Source organism: Macrobrachium rosenbergii, chromosome 24 (genome assembly GCF_040412425.1).
Source record: "Macrobrachium rosenbergii isolate ZJJX-2024 chromosome 24, ASM4041242v1, whole genome shotgun sequence".
In the NCBI taxonomy this organism is placed as follows: Eukaryota; Metazoa; Arthropoda; class Malacostraca; order Decapoda; family Palaemonidae; genus Macrobrachium; species Macrobrachium rosenbergii.
The window spans coordinates 18,332,621-18,349,895 of NC_089764.1; positions in this window are offsets into that span (position 1 = coordinate 18,332,621).

Here is a 17,275-nt window from a genome sequence, read left to right on the forward strand (position 1 = left end):
CCTATTGTCAAATAGCAGAAAAGTTTTAAAAATAGTTTTAGGAATTCGAGTAATGTGATAATTAAAATATGTCATATGCTCAGTTTCATAATAAAAAGTTATCTCGAAATACCGGGGTATAATACATGAACGAACACGGGGAATATGCTCCCTTTTTTATACCATATAGATTACTTTGAGATATTTCCTTATGCATATTGTTATCTTACAATTTATTCTGGTTTGTATATTCTATGCTTATCTTATATTCTGCAAAAAATACTTGTACCTTTCTTTTATCTGTATAATTGACAACGTATTGTTTAAGAGACTCTCTCACATTGGTCAGTATCACAGATCTAACACATCTATATAAAAAAAACATGATTAAACTGACCAGATCTATAATTCCATACTATTGGTGATAGATGATTGTGATACGTTAGTTGTTTATATTTACACTATTCGGTGGCCTGTTCAAGATGAACAATGCATATTTTATAAATATATCTAAACATGATTTTGACTTTGCATATCAACAAAACAGGAAATGGTTAAAACAAGTAAAAACTTTTCTGTACATCTTATAATCAAGGCCAACCGAAAATAAATTTATCTTTCGGTGGTCTTGGTATAATACTGTATGAGCCGGCGGCCCGTGAAACTTTAACCACGGCCCGGTGGTGGCCTCCCTATATCGTTGCCAGAAGCACGATTATGGCTAACTTTAACCTCAAATAGAATAAAAACTACTGCAATTTGGTATGTTTGATGACTAGAGGGTGATTGATCAACATACCAATTAGTTTTCTTTTACAGAAAACTTAAAACGAATGGTTAATTCATGTTGTGATCATCAAGGTTTTCATGTGTGTGTGTTTTTTTTTTTTGCTTTAAGAAATACTTAAGCTATAACGAAATAAAGCCATTCAGACTTCCACATATACTTTTAGTATTATAATTATTTTGCACATGAGAGTCCTGGGTTCGATCACAATGAGGGTTAGAAACGATTTTTATCATACACGTGAATGTATATCAATTATTTCCATTACTATCATCATCTTATGTCTGGATTCTTCTGAACCGGAAACACCAAGAACCGTCCTACATTCCTTTGCCCACTAATAATAATAATAATAATAATAATAATAATAATAATAATAATAGTCATGGTTTTGCAAACAAGACATGTACAGTATAATAATAATAATAATAATAATAATAATAATAATAATAATAATAATAATAGTAATAATAATAATAATAATAACTAAGCCTTGTTTTGCAAACAAAATTTGAAAAAGTAATAATATTCATAATAGTAACAGTACTAATAACACTAATACATTTTATTTCAGAAAAACAGTTGTATAAATATCAAGCACAAAGCCTTCTCCAGAAATAAGGCGTGTCATCGTTATCATTACCATCTAAAATCAGAATAACATAAACCATTCTTTCACCCGTGTTGCCAAGAACCTTCGTCGCCGTAGGTAGGGCGAGACGATCCAAGGACGAAGGAGGAGGATATGGAGGAGGAGGAGAAGGAGGAGGAGGAGGAGGAGGAGGAGGAGGAGGAGGAGGAGGACAAGAGGAAGACGTGATATTCAACACTCGATCTATGATTTTCGTGAGGCATTTTCTACTCGGTTTCCCCCGATGATAATGACATGTTTACTGCGCACCCAATGAGGCGGAAGAGACGCGAAAATGAGAGAGAGAGAGAGAGAGAGAGAGAGAGAGAGAGAGAGAGAGAGGTGCTCGCGATCAGGATTAGATATGGAAGGTATGGGTCCTTCAAATGTGGTTTTACTTTTACATTGGGAATCTCGTGCCCGCTTTCTATGTAGTGTCTGTCTTTGTAATATACTAAAAATGTTTTTATTCATGTATTTCTGTTTCGTCAAAAATCACGCATATATACAAGCGTATAAACAAATGAATGTGAGCATTTATATATATATACACATATATATATTATACAAATATGTATATATATAAATATATATATGTATAAATATAAACATATATATGTATATATATATATATATATATATATATATATATATATATATATATATATATATATATGTATATATATATATGTATGTGTGTGTGTGTGTGTGTGTGAGCGTGTTTGTGCATAACTGTGATTGTAAACAAGAATGTGTAAGTATAATTAAATATGTAGATTTTTGTGTGTACATGTCTGTAGGTATAAAAGTAAGAATTCACAGGTATGATAAATTATGAAGATATATCACTTTACTAGACAACATCACTGAATTATCTGCAGGCAAATATTTTCATATTGCTAATATTTCAGGAACCCAAAATATAATCTATGGATTTGAATGCACTAACGATTTTTTTTTTTCATGTACAATACCCGTCATTAACTTCTGTAGCGTCCTGTGAAGGACTTTAGTTTATAGAAATGAAATATACTCAGCCTAATTAAAACACATACCATAATTACAGAGCAAAAGAATTTTTTCATCATTACCAAATTTTCTGTTGAAGGCTTAATGGAAGTAGACCATGCAATTATTTTTTATTTATCTTTGAGAAAATGATTTAATGTTATGTGTATCTTCTTTTAGAGGAATGCAAATGTGAGTTAATTTATTTTCATCTATGGGTTTAAAAGTTTTGGTAAAATTAGAATATTCATTAATCAGTCATTTCAATATTTACTGATAAAAAAAGAAAGTTTATTTTTATAACGACAAAAAGGTTTATTACATGCACACACGCATATATATATATATATGTGTGTGTGTGTGTACGTATATATATTCATATCAACTACACGTATACAATACAGTATCTTTAACAGGTAAATTCTAACACCCAGGGAGCTGCCAGGCCGTCCAGCAACTGCAAAGTTCAAGGGCAGGTCGCGGGTCGTGGGACTGAGCCTAGACCCATTCAAATTTGCCAGCACCTCACCCGTGCCCTGCCATTGCCCCTATTCACCTGACAAAGGAACCAAGAATACCCAGAAGAGGCGGGAAATGACGTTTCAATCACCTCAGTCTTCATCTCAACGAGCCAGGGAATTTTGTTACTAAATGGAATTCGCTACGACTCTTGTCTTCTGGTTGCTGAAGTAAAGCGACGTTGGGTATGGCTAGTGGTTGGTTGGGTGACCAGTCAATGGACATCTGATGGCATGGCATGTGGCTAGCAACCTCATCCTTTTACTGACTGCTTTGAAAATGGAGGGTAACGCCTTCTGGAGTCGCCCTTCTAAGCGGAGGAAGTGTATAATTAAAGATATGAAGGCTTACAAACACACACCCACACACCTACCCACATACACAAACATGCACAAACATATACACGGGCTTGCACACGCACACATATATATGTATGTATATTATATATACATACATATATATATATATGTATATATATATATATATATACATACATATATATTTATATATATATATATATATATATATATATATATATATATATATATATATATATATATATATATATATATATATATATATATATATATATATATATATTTCATCTGTGAGAACGCAGAGTGCACTTCAATCTAAAATTTCCATCATTTGAATTATAGTATTATAGTAACCAAAAAAGCAAAACGGGTGTTAATGTTTTGGGTAAGATCATTTAAAAATTCAAATCGATGCACTTGTTAGCGGAGATCTCAAACAGGAACATTTTTTGTGGAGTACTATATAGTGTCACTATATATACATATATATATATATAGCCTATATACATATGTTTGTATATATATATATATATATATATATATATATATATATATATATATATATATATATATATATATATATATATATATATATACACCTACCAGAAACGGATACTGAACTGGAGCCGAAACGATTCCACCCTGATATAGTGATACTATAATATAGTGCTCCACAGAAAATATCCCTGTTCAGACCTACGTTACCAAGTGCATAGATCTGAATTTTTACATGATCTTAACCCAAAACATTAACACCCATTTTATTTTATTTTATTATTTTGTTTTTGTTCCTACAGTACTATAGTTCAAAATGACGAAAATTTCATATCGAAGTGCACTTTGCGTTCTCACAGATGAAATGTCATAAATGATTTTTTTTTATAATTCAGCCAATTCAGCTCGAATTGTGTGTAATCTATACTTTCATATCTTAATACATTTCGAGGTCCAAGCCAAGTCTGTCTCATCAAAGCCCGTGAGATTATATCTTCAAACGATGAATTTGATTTTTCGGCTTCAACTGGAAGGCGAGATGGGCCAGTTTCATTGGATTGCGGACAGGTTAAGTGAACTGGAATATTATTATAATCATGAATGATAATAGTAAGTAAATAGCCTGTCTTATGCAATGTAATGTGTCGGTTATCTGTCAATAAACTGTATAATGTGTCAGATATCTGTCAATAAACTGTATAATGTGTAAGATATCTATTAATAAACTCTATAATGTGTCAGATATCTGTCAATAAACTCGATAATGTGTCGGATATCTGTCAATAAACTGTATAATGTGTCAGATATCTGTCAATAAACTCTATAATGTGTCAGATATCTGTCAATAAACTGTATAATGTGTCAGATATCTGTTAATAAACTCTATACTGTGTCAGATATCTGTTAATAAACTCTGTAATGTGTCAGATATCTGTTAATAAACTCTATACTGTGTCAGACATCTGTTATAAACTCTGTAATTTGTCAGATATCTGTTAATAAACTCTATAATGTGTCAGATATCTGTCAATAAACTCTATAATGTGTCAGATATGTCAATAAACTTTGTGTCAGATATCTGTCAATAAACTCCATAATGTGTCAGATATCTGTCAATAAACTCTATAATGTGCCAGATATCTGTCAATAAACTCTATAATGTGTCAGATATCTGTCAATAAACTATAATGTGTCAGATATCTGTCAATAAATTTAACTAAACTGTTTGCGAGTTTTTATCATCCTTATGGTGATGACAGCCGTTCTGCAGTCGCCTAATCACATTTGTTTCATTAATCGCCACCAAATTGTAGTAAAGATCTTACTTTGTATCCATCATTATTTCCTTCTTTGACCATTATGTCTTCAGACGCTGACCCCAAGGCCACCCAAAATTGGTGACCTTGACCTGGTATGTTGATCAGACACCCTCCAATCATCAAACATACCAAATTGTAGCCCTCTAGCCTCAGTAATTTTTATTTAATTTAAGGTTAAATTTAGCCATAATCGTGCTTCTGGCAACGATATAGGCCATGCCACCGCCGGGCCGTGGTTAAAGTTTCGTGGGCCTCGGCTCATACAGCATTATACTACCGAGACCACCGAAAGATAGATGTATTTTCGGTGGCCTTGATTATATGCTGTAAAGAAAACTCGGTCGCGCCGAAGAAACTTCGGCGCATTTTTTACTTGTTTCTCTTAGACTCAATTTCTTAAAAGACTTGAGTGAAAATTGACCATAACTGTGTACAAATTTCTGAAATATTCTGCAGTTATTGTTATCATTATTTTTATTACTTCAACTCCACTCTCAGGGGATTATCTTTTTATTGCCAAAATCTTAGGTATTTTGAACTTCGAAAGTAGCATCACAATAGGAGCCTGGTGCTGGAACGGAAGTTCAAAATCGCCACCTATATCAGACCACCGACATTAATGAGAGATATATAAAAATCTGCTAATATAACGAAATTAATTGCTTTCAATATATTTATCAGTATACCTTGATTTGCGTTAAAGAATTAGGTGACTTCATTCTACTGAAAACTTTTAGTATTACGAACATTACAAAAATGATATTAGCAATTATGGCAAGAAACTGCCACAAAGTTTTGGGGATTTTCTTAAAAGTTGATACACGCCAAAAAAGAGGAAAATAATAAGGAAGTGCACATTTTAGGATATCATTATAAAGATAGTGACTTCCAAATTCTGGAGCAAACCACAAGACCCATTTTACTTGACCCGCAAAATTCCGCAAACGAGAAAGGCAATAACAAAACGATAAAAGAAATTAAATACGGAGAGCAAAGAGACGTTGGTTACCAAACTGAATGTAAATAAAATTTCGACAAAATCAAATGACATATCAATACAATGAATAACTAAGTATCACGGAGAGAAGTCCAAATGTGTATCTATTCGTCTTTTTCTCTTATAAAAATACACAAATGGAAATTCTCCGGCATAGTAACAAATGACATTTAGTTGGCGCAGGAGTAAACCCAGGGTCAGTTCAGATGGATATGATAACAAGTACCAGCAATACATATACATACATACATACATACATACATACATACATACATACATACATACATACATACATACATATTATATATATTTATAAATATATATCTGAATATACATAATACATATATATTATATATATACACAAATTATATTTGATTTTTCATAAAATTTTAATACAAGATACAACCCTGAGGACTGAAAGAGAGTTACAGAGTGCCTCTTAGGTCGCTGCAACACCTTTCCGGCAAAATCAGAAGGCAAAACCGCTCTCTCAGTTTTAGCAAAAACCACTTGAGACAAGTAGAAGTACTAGAAAGGTTAGCATACGAAATATTATGTATTGCGGCGTTTTGAGATGGTCCAGTCATGTAGAAAAAATGAGACAATGATACGGAGATAAATAAATATATAGAAAGAAGGGATGCCTTGATATCTAGGATGTGAGAGAATGTATGCAAGTTAAGAAAGAATGAGCAGAGTGTAAGTGTGTATGTTTGTGTGTAGGGGTTAAGATATACTGTGGTGTTGTATGAAGTAGTTGTTGCTGTAGAAGTTTGCTGTACAGGGAATCCATCCTGAGTTCAGTGGTTCAAATATAGTTTTGGTTAAGGCCATCAAATTTCTTTCTCTGGAACTAACCTATGTTAGGGGAAATGAATAAGAAAAAAGTATATATATATATATATATATATATATATATATATATATATATATATATATATATATGTATATATACATATATATAAATATATGTGATTTATATATGTAATATATATATACATATATATATGTATATATCTACATATGTATAAATATATATGATTTATATATGTAATATATATGTATATATATACACACATATATGTATATGTATGTATGTATGTATAAAATACTTATGAATGCCTCAAGTAATAACCTGGCTTCCAGGAGACTCCCTGCTGAGAAGGATATATTGTGTGTCAGTGCGGGTGAAGAAACTAACACGGCCGACGTTCTCTAAACAGCTTCCCCTACTCTCTCTCTCTCTCTCTCTCTCTCTCTCTCTCTCTCTCTCTCTTCCTCCATCCCTCTCCTCCCCCGCCCCCTTCCCTCTCCCCCAAATCTAATGCCTCCCCCCTACCTGACACCCTTACTCTACAGAGCGTCTTCCTCTTAAACCTAAAACACTTGGTCGACTCCCTCCGTCATATTTCTCGTCCTGTCACTCACTTGCTCGAGGAGGAGGAGGAGGAGGAGGAGGAGGAGGAGGAGAGAGAGAGAGAGAGAGAGAGAGAGAGAGAGAGAGAGAGAGAGAGAGAGAGAGAGAGAGAGAGGAGGAAAATAGATATAATACCTGAATGATGTTTGTATGCTGGTGAAAATTTTATTTGCTGGAATTACATCTGTGCAGAGAGAGAGAGAGAGAGAGAGAGAGAGAAAGGCTGGAGAGGAGAGGGAGAAGAGATATAATACTGAGAGAGAGAGAGAGAGAGAGAGAGAGAGAGAGAGAGAGAGAGAGAGAGAGAGACAGAGTAAAAGCTAGAAAGAGGAGGAGGAGGAGGAGGAGGAGGAGGAGGAGGAGGAGGAGAGAGGAGGAGGAGGAGGAGGAGGAGGAGGAGGAGGAGGAGGAGGAGGAAAGGAGAAGATATAATTTCTGAATGATACTTATATGGTGGAGAAAATTTCATTTGCTTGAATTATATCTGTGCATAAAGAGAGAGAGAGAGAGAGAGAGAGAGAGAGAGAGAGAGAGAGAGAGAGAGTAAAACCTGGCAAGAGGAGAGAAGATAATTTCTGATTGATATTTATATGCTGGAGAATATTTCACATGCTTCAATTACATCGGTCTTTCCCTGTTTCTTCCTCTGTTGTTGTCAAAACACAATCAGCTCAAAATCCCCCACCTGAATATTCTATAAAAATCTCTCTCTTTCTTCCTCTGTTCTGTATCTGTCTATCTAATACAATCAAGTCCTAAACAAAATCCCCTCTCTTTCCTTCTCTATCTGTAGGTCTGTCTATATTTCCACCTTATCTTTCTCTCTCTGTCTCTCTGTCTGTCTGTCTGTCTCTCTCTCTCTCTCTCTCTCTGTCTGCCTGTCTCTCTCTGTCTGTCTGTCTGTCTCTCTCTAGGTCTCGTTCTCATTCATACTTCTGACCTTGGTTAATCATAGCTCGCAGTTAGCCCGGTGACGAGTTATGAATTCTAAATTGCCCTTCCTTCATCCCACGACGGGAATGTTCCAGTGGTCGGGCCCGTTTTAATTGCTTTTTTGTCAAAACGCCTCAACTCGCTTGATAAGCGCCGTCTTAAGTCTCAGTGGCGTATGGTTTCTGGAGGAGAATTCTCTCTCTCTCTCTGTCTCGTCTCTGAGTATTGAGAATATCTCACCTCTGCTTCTGAGTGTTATTCTTCTGAGAGATATATATATATATATATATATATATATATATATATATATATATATATATATATATATATATATATATATTATATACAATATATATTATATATATTATATATATTATTCATATTTTTATATTTGAATGATTCACTTTTTATATTTGAATGCTATTTACTGTTGATCCGTCCCGTCCACTCAAAAAAAAAAAAAAGTGTAAATATTCATATAAAAATAACATATTTACACATTTTTTTTAGATGGACGGGACGGGACCAACAGTAAATAGTTTTCATTCAAATATAAAAAGTGAATAAAGCAATGGAGGGAAATCAGAGAAGGGGGAGGGAGGGACTGGATGGCGGGGGGGGGGAGGCGAAGTGGAAGGGAAGACGAATTTTTCGAATTAAAATCCCCAGACACACAAAAAAGAATCATATTACCTTGGGATTGCTGACCTTTTCAAAGTAAATGGCGCTCGGCATTTTAAACGGTTGCATGTTCAAGTAATCTCTTGCACATTTTATTTTTTTAAGTGCCGAATTATATATATAAAAAAAATTGAGACACCAAATATATACGTAGAACTGGACGGTTAGCCTATTTCTAATTAATAATAATAATAATAATAATAATAATAATAATAATAATAATAATAATAATAATAATAATAATAATAATAATATACATAAATATGCATTACAGACAGACCCTCGAAAATTACAGTGTTAACGATGCATTGCTAGAAAACTAACAACTATTGCTATTAATACTAACAATGACAATAAATGGAAGTTTCTGTTTTGATTTTCCGGTGAACTGACCATTTCAATACTGATAATTAATGCTCTGCTTGTAAATATCTACATGTTTACATGTTTTTGCAAAGAGTTAACCTCCAATGGTAAAATTATGCTTTCTTTCAGAAAGCTGTGGTCAAAACACTGCGCATTCTCTCTCTCTCTCTCTCTCTCCTACACATGCCACTTTGAATAGTATTTCCTGAGAGCATGCATCCACTTTTTATGCTTTTTTATATTTACTGATCGTAGTGCAGTTAGGGTTTTGTGCAAATGACCAATCCCTCATTCTTCACAAATGAAATAATTCTTAGAGCTCTAAAAACCCATTTCCTTGAGAGAAGTTGGTCTTTAATTAAGTTTTTGTTTGCGCTCTATCGTTTTATTCCAACAATGATTTTACGACACGAAAGTTATTAAAGGTTCGTTTTATTTTTTACCAGGAGAATAAGAGAAAGTTTTCCCCTCCGTTCACTTCGGTTTTATGACAATTCTGCACTTTGAGTAAAAATGCCAACTCATAAATTCGACCAAGAAATATGCCTTTAATTCATGAAATAGACGTCATAATCACAAGCTGTTCGTCTTACACGAAAAGCCTAAATGCACAGTTTGATCACAAGGCTGTATTTTAGAATTTTGACGTTTCAATTGTCACAAGGAAAAATGAAAGAAAGAAAAAAAAAAGGAATAAGGCCAAAAAGTCGAAGAATGAAAAAAAGATCGAAATAACATCTTTACCGAAAAATAAAATATAAAATAACCATAAGAATAAGACCATATAATAAAAATCAAACTCCTTACCACGAGGCAACAACACTGCTTATTCAAGTAGAGCAATAGTCAACAGAAGGAGCCAGGTCACCGCCATACCCCTCAGGAGCCGACGTGGCAGAGCGTATTAGCCACACATATCCTGCCCGTGATGGCTACGCAAAAATGACTCCGTTTATCCCATTAAGCCCAAATTAAGGACACGGCCAATCTCGCCGCGACCGGATGCGTTATGCAAGGAATTTAATAACAGCATTTTGGAACCATTCGCCGGGCTGATAATGGTTTCATCATGACGCAATTACGACGGGGCATTACATCGCATAAACAGCTAAACGCTACTCAAACATCATTCGACGGGAGACGTGTTCATTACGCCGATGCCAGGGACGCATCTTGTGTATTACCTAATGAGCAGGTTGCTCCTGCTTATTAGGCACCAAAGCCGTCCCGGTAAATTTTCGGGATTCACGAGTGTGTGTGGATAAGAACGAGAGAGAGAGAGAGAGAGAGAGAGAGAGAGAGAGAGAGAGAGAGATTCTATTATCACAACTTGTGTATGAAAGGGTTATAAAGGCTTCCTCTTTTCATTTTTTCAAACCTTTTAATGAAATATGAGTCTATGATCTTGGATGAGAGAGAGAGAGAGAGAGAGAGAGAGAGAGAGAGAGTACAAGATTTTCTTCATCAAAACTTATGTATGAAATGGTTATAAAGGCTTCCTTTTTCCATTTTTTCAAACCTTTTAATGGAGTATAAGTCTATGTGATCTTGGATAAGAGAGAGAGAGAGAGAGAGTACGCCGATTTTCTTCAATAAAAAAGTTTATATTTTTTCCATTTTTTCAAACCTTTTACTGAGTATAACTCTATGTGATCTTGGATTATAAAAAAGTTTATGTGAAAAGGCTTCCTTCTTCCATTCTTTACAACCATCTAATGGAATGTAAGTGTGTATGATCTTTTGGTAAGAACGAGAGAGAGAGAGAGAGAGAGAGAGAGAGAGAGAGAGAGAGAGAGAGAGAGTCCTCGAAAGTAAGCTAACGATGATTTTCTTCATAAAAAGTCTATGTATGAAAATATGATTATAAAACCTGTACTGATTTCACTGTTATTTTTAAATATTTAATAGATAGCCGTTCTGACGACAATTATTTTTTGGGGGGGTTCGTTTCAAAAGTAATTTTTTCCTATGAGTTTTAAAAATCCTTCCACATCTACAGAATTTCAATACGATAATTTAAAGTTTTTATGAAAGATTCATCATCTTCCAAACTTTATGTGACAATTCATGAATAATTGATGTTATGGAAAATTATGCACAACACTGCGCTCGCCTCCCAGAGGTACCCTAAGTAACGTATACAACTTTTTTTTTTTTTGGAGAACCGTGTGTCATATGACATGCGTTTCTGTCGCTCGTATAGATTTAGGGACGAACCTTTCCTACATAAATAGTATTTTCGCATTCGGTCCTGTAATAGAAAGACAAAAATATACATGCGTTCAGTCGGCTTTTTCTTTTATCAAGTGAAAAAATATCTGTCCCTGGGACAAAATAATCCGCGTACCGAGTAAAGTGTGACGCAAATTAGAACCGTTATCTACCGCCGTTATATAAGAGCAGGTGAATGACAGATAGCGTAATGCATGTACAAATGTACAACTATCTACCCTTTCCAAAATAGTATTCTGACATCGTGATAAATTACAAACATTATTCCCTGGCATCACAGATTGGTTTTGTTACCGTTACAAATATTTTTAGAAAGCAAAGACAGAATAATGTGAAACAAACGTTTTTTTCTTTTTAAGATACTCAAAGGAAAATAGCTCTATTTTTATTCAGGTCCGATGATTGTTATTCTTAGTAGTTTCTTAATCCCCGATTCCAAATATCAAAACATCGATCACTTGAACCACAGTGTAAGAAATGGTTGTGACAGGAAAGGCCCTTATCTTAAAAGAACTAAACAGATTTAAATGCAATAATTTTACCTTTTTTTTTATTTTTATAAAACATCAAGTACTATAAGCATTTTCGTGAATGAAAGGGGCAAAAGGATACGAAAATTGTCAAGCAAACTTTTAAAATACTTGCACAAGCAAAGTTTAAAAAGAATAAACGACATACGTGTCTTCTAAAACTGAATCTCACATCATTCTCAATGATTATTAATATAAATTCCATAAAGCAAAATCATCAAGTGATATCTCCCAGCTTTCGCATCTAGATATCTCTAAAGTATTTTCAGGAATCTTTTTTCATTTTTGAAATTACTAAAGCCTTCGGCAGACACCTGCCATGAGGACTGCTTAATCAGTCCCTATTGTGTTTGTCATTTAGTCCGTAAATTAATTTCCAGGTTTTTAGCCAACCTGTCTATTTCTGTTATATTTTTATCCTTCCCTATTTATTACGGTAACCTTGAGGGATCTTTTCTCTCCTTCAGACTTTCTTTCTGTCCATATTTTGGCATTCGTTATTTGCATATTAGTAATTATTCTCTTCATAGAACATCCTACAGCCATCTTCAAACGCTCGTTCTCCGCTTCCTTTAATTTCGCGTGACGCTGTTAATGAAGATTTGGACTGTATCAGAACGAGCAGAGAAAATTTTTTTCGTTTCATTGCTACCAAGACCGATTTCCTCCTTTTTTTTTTTTTTTTAATAATGTTATCTGAATCTGGAAGAATCAAATCAACCTGTTATCTGCCTCTGGAACCAAGAATCAAATCAGATGCTGTTGAAGGTGCTTCATCTTTATGACCGCCTTATCCGTCTGGTAGGAACACTAAGGTATTCTCTTCAGATGCTTTGTTTGAATCAAGCGTTTTCAGATGATAGATGACCTAGCCTCATCCGTCCTGGAACACTAGTCCCACACCTGGGCTAAGCTTTTCATACATTGTTCCTCTTTATGGAGTCGAATCAAGCGTTTTCAGATGATAGATAATCTAGCTTTTACTTCTAGCTTGTATCACGTTAAACTCTGCAAGGTTGTTTTCCTCTACTAGTAGTTCCTCGTTGGACGAGTCTGTGGAGTTCTCGGCTAGCACTCTGCTGAGTTCGAGTCTCCGGCCGGCCAATGAAGAATTAGAGGAATTTATTTCTAGTGACAGAAATTCATTTCTCGGTATAATTTGGTTCGGATTCCACAATAAGCAGTAGGTCCCGTTGCTAGGTAACCAATTGGTTCTTAGCCACGTAAAACAAGTCTAATCCTTCGGGACAGCCCTCTCTAGGAGAGCTGATAATCAGCTCAGTGGTCTGGTTAAACTAAGGCATACTTAACTTCTCCTCTACTAGTTCTACAGACACTACATTAGAAGTTCTTCAGTCTATGCATGCTACTACTTACTTGGTCTTGCTGTGTGCACAAGGCTTGTAATTCCACTGATAAGTGGAATTCATGGATTCGAGGATTAAACGTTTTGAGTACAACTCAAACATCTCATTTCCTGCAAGAGGAATTATGCATTATTCATGAACATATTAACCTCTGGTATTGTGTAAGCAGGGAAGGATATTAATAAATGCTTATTGAAGTGACTGAGCATGATCTTGATAACCATGCTAGTCTTGGACTCTTCAAAATAACCTAACGTTAAGTAAGATAATGACACAGAAGACAAAGATATTTTTCTTTCCAAGATCGATGAGAGTGGCACGATAATACCTCTACCTAGCCTACCTCTGAAGGAAGGAGTGAAATGAGAAAAAAATCCCAATGAAAAATAATCCAGAAGGAAATAACTGGCAGTTTTAAAAGAGTAAAATTTGCAGAAATCAGAAAAAAAAAAAAACAGAAAAGGGGCTGAACTCCACGGCCTATGAAAACCTTCACTCTGGTTGTGTATACACTTGATAATCCAAGAACAATTGTTCAGTCAGTTGTTCCTACAATTCTTTTACCACCGTAAAAAAACATAACACTTATTAAGCGCACGAACAGTATTAACTATTTTGTGAGTGAAGCGATAATGCCTCCTGTTGGTGAACATCTAACTATCCAACCAACAAAAGATACCAATCGCTTTTGTCAGTAAGACTGATCTTCTGTCAAGAGACTGATACCATCCACCTCACACACCTCTTCAGCTGAAGAACAGTGGCACCATTTTCGTCAGTACATGACAATTCTTTTGGAGACGAGCCGTACCCTTTCCCCTTTTCAATATAAAACTCTCCAGTGAACAAAGTCTACTATTCACTTGAATACAGAACAACTCTTGACGAACAGACTCGGGCATTTTCTCAAGACACAAACCTGCAGACTACTTGGGCACCATCCACTTTGTAATCCGTGACTAAAACCGGTAATAAAACTGGACGAAAGATGGGAGATGAGCTCATGAAATCATGTCAAGCGCTGGCCATTAGCATGTCCTCATAATCGACAAGAAGGTCAAGAGCACCAGAGAGCTTTTCCCCGACGGGCAATTCGTGCCCGCGGAGGGGTCTCTGTGATTCAGCCTTCGCCAGTCGCTATATTTACGATCGTACGTGAGGTATGTGTTTGGCTGTACTCGGGGAGATGGATCCGGCGATAGGGACCTCGGGGTTATTATTTTGACGGGAGCAACAAAGGGTAAAAGACAATAACAAATGAAATCTATGAATGGAGATCAGATAACAACAATACTTGATGACTGAAATGTGGTGAAGCTTCTTTGATAGAAGATGCTCTTTTAATGATTGTCGGCGTTCGTGTAGATCAGGATTCTCTGATAGAAGCAGAAGCACAGAGTTTGATAACTGTTTTCTCGTTGCAGGTACACCATCAATAAAAAAAAATATATACTTCTAATGCATGTAAACAACACATCAGAAAACCTTTCTTAATACGAGCTTCAGCATGGGTATGCGTGCTTGTTTCTTTTTTTTTTTATTTCCAGAGGAATTCAGTGCTTGCAATTGCTCATTCTCTTTAATGAAAAAGCTAAAGCTAAGTGATGGTAAAGGAACAATAATAACAAGTAGGTCTGACCACTTTTCTTTCCCGTTGCTCTTCACCTCCTCTGTTTTCCATTCGTCCAGATCAACGAAGAATCCAGGATGAGTTATGCACGCACACGTATGCTAATACATGTGGTGCGTGTTGGTGTATGCATGTGTGAAACACAGATAATAAGACAGAGGCCAACACGATGAAAAAGAGTGAGATACCATTGATAAAAACACTTCAGATATTAAACAACTTACTAATGACATGAAACTCATATGAAAATGAATTTAATTTAATTGAATTAAATTGAATTGAATATAGAATTTAGGCCAAAGGCCAAGCACTGGGACCTATGAGGTCATTCAGCGCTGAATGGAAACTGACAGTAAAAGTTTGAAAGGTGTAACAGGAGGAAAACCTCGCAGTTGCACTAGGAATCGTTAGGAGAAGGTGGAAAGTAAGATGGAAGAAAGAGAATATGAACGGAGGTACAGTAAAAGGAATGTTAAGGGGGTGCAGCTAGGGGCCGAAGGCACGCTGCAAAGAACCTTAAGTAATGCCTACAGTGCATCACATGAGGTGCACTGACGGCACTACCCATTACGGGGGAAAATGAATTGGAATTATTCACTAATCATGGGCGTGAAGGCAGAACGCATGGGGTTTCCTAATGAAGCATAAAATTCTAATATTTATGATTCGTACATGAGTTACAGCACGTGAATAGGAGTGTAAAATGGCAAACGATCATCAAAGAGAAACAAACCAGTAAATGAAATTTTGGCAGACAACGTAATTTTTGGCCAAACAGATCGATATATTATGGAACAGCCAAAAACCTTTCACCATCTTATTCTTAAGGTGTTATCTTTCAACGTCGAATACTAAATCAAATGACTTTATTTAGGAAATGAAAATCTTGAACTATAAAAGTAATATTTTTAGCAAGCAAAACTCCCAGGATATTCAAAGAAGAGTTTACATTCAAATTTTGATTTCCAGACCTGAAGAATCGAATCTGAGTCCACATTTCGTCATAGGAATATCTTATTTTGCAAATATTCTCAGGGAGCAAACAAATGACCACTGGTTCATTCTGTAAGCTACCCAATAATCGAACGGCCGTAAAGGTAAAAGAAGGAGAGATAACAAATTATTTGGAATAAAACAAACTAAGACTAGAAATATATATATATATATATATATATATATATATATATATATATATATATATATATATATATATATATATATATATATATATATATATATATATATATATATATATATATATATATATATATATATATAAATGAGAGAGAGAGAGAGAGAGAGAGAGAGAGAGAGAGAGAGAGAGAGAATCTACAGATAAGATGCCTTACCAGTCCAAATAATAATAACCAAAAATAGAGACGAGAAAGCCAGGATGATTTCACCGCTTTGCAAAAAAGTCAAAAAACACGCTTACAGGGTCGAAATAATATTAACTGGCATTTAAAACTCAAACTTGAAGATGCAGATCAACCCAACGAAAATCAATGTTCCTAGAAGTAACAGGGACAGAGGGGATGGTGAGAGAGAGAGAGAGAGAGAGAGAGAGAGAGAGAGAGAGAGAGAGATGGTTGGGTGGACTGGTGGTAGGATGGTGATCCGAGCAGGTGGTTAGTTGGTTAGAGCCTACCTGGGAGCGATGGAACTGTGTAATAACTTCCACAGTGGTGGGAACAAGCCCCGGCCTCTATTTGGAACTTACCGACCTCTTCCCAAGACGTAGACTGACAGTTCAATTTTAGCAAGTGTTAGACCAGGCTGCGGTACACGAGGAGAGAGGCCCAGCAGCCACTCCCATGCCCAGTCCGGGCACGGGGAGGGATGGAACTCGGGTATCATCATCGCTTTAAACCGAAACTTGGCCCTCCTGCACCCATCCCAACCCCAATTCCAGCAGCTTAAGAGGGGTATCGTGGGTATTTCAAACCGATACCAAGGCGGTGACCTTCGCAAGACGAGAATTGTTGATGCTATACTTTTTATCGCCATTTCTTTATTTCTTAGTTCTCTGTACGACGGTTAAAACAATACTTAAGTCATACTATTCTT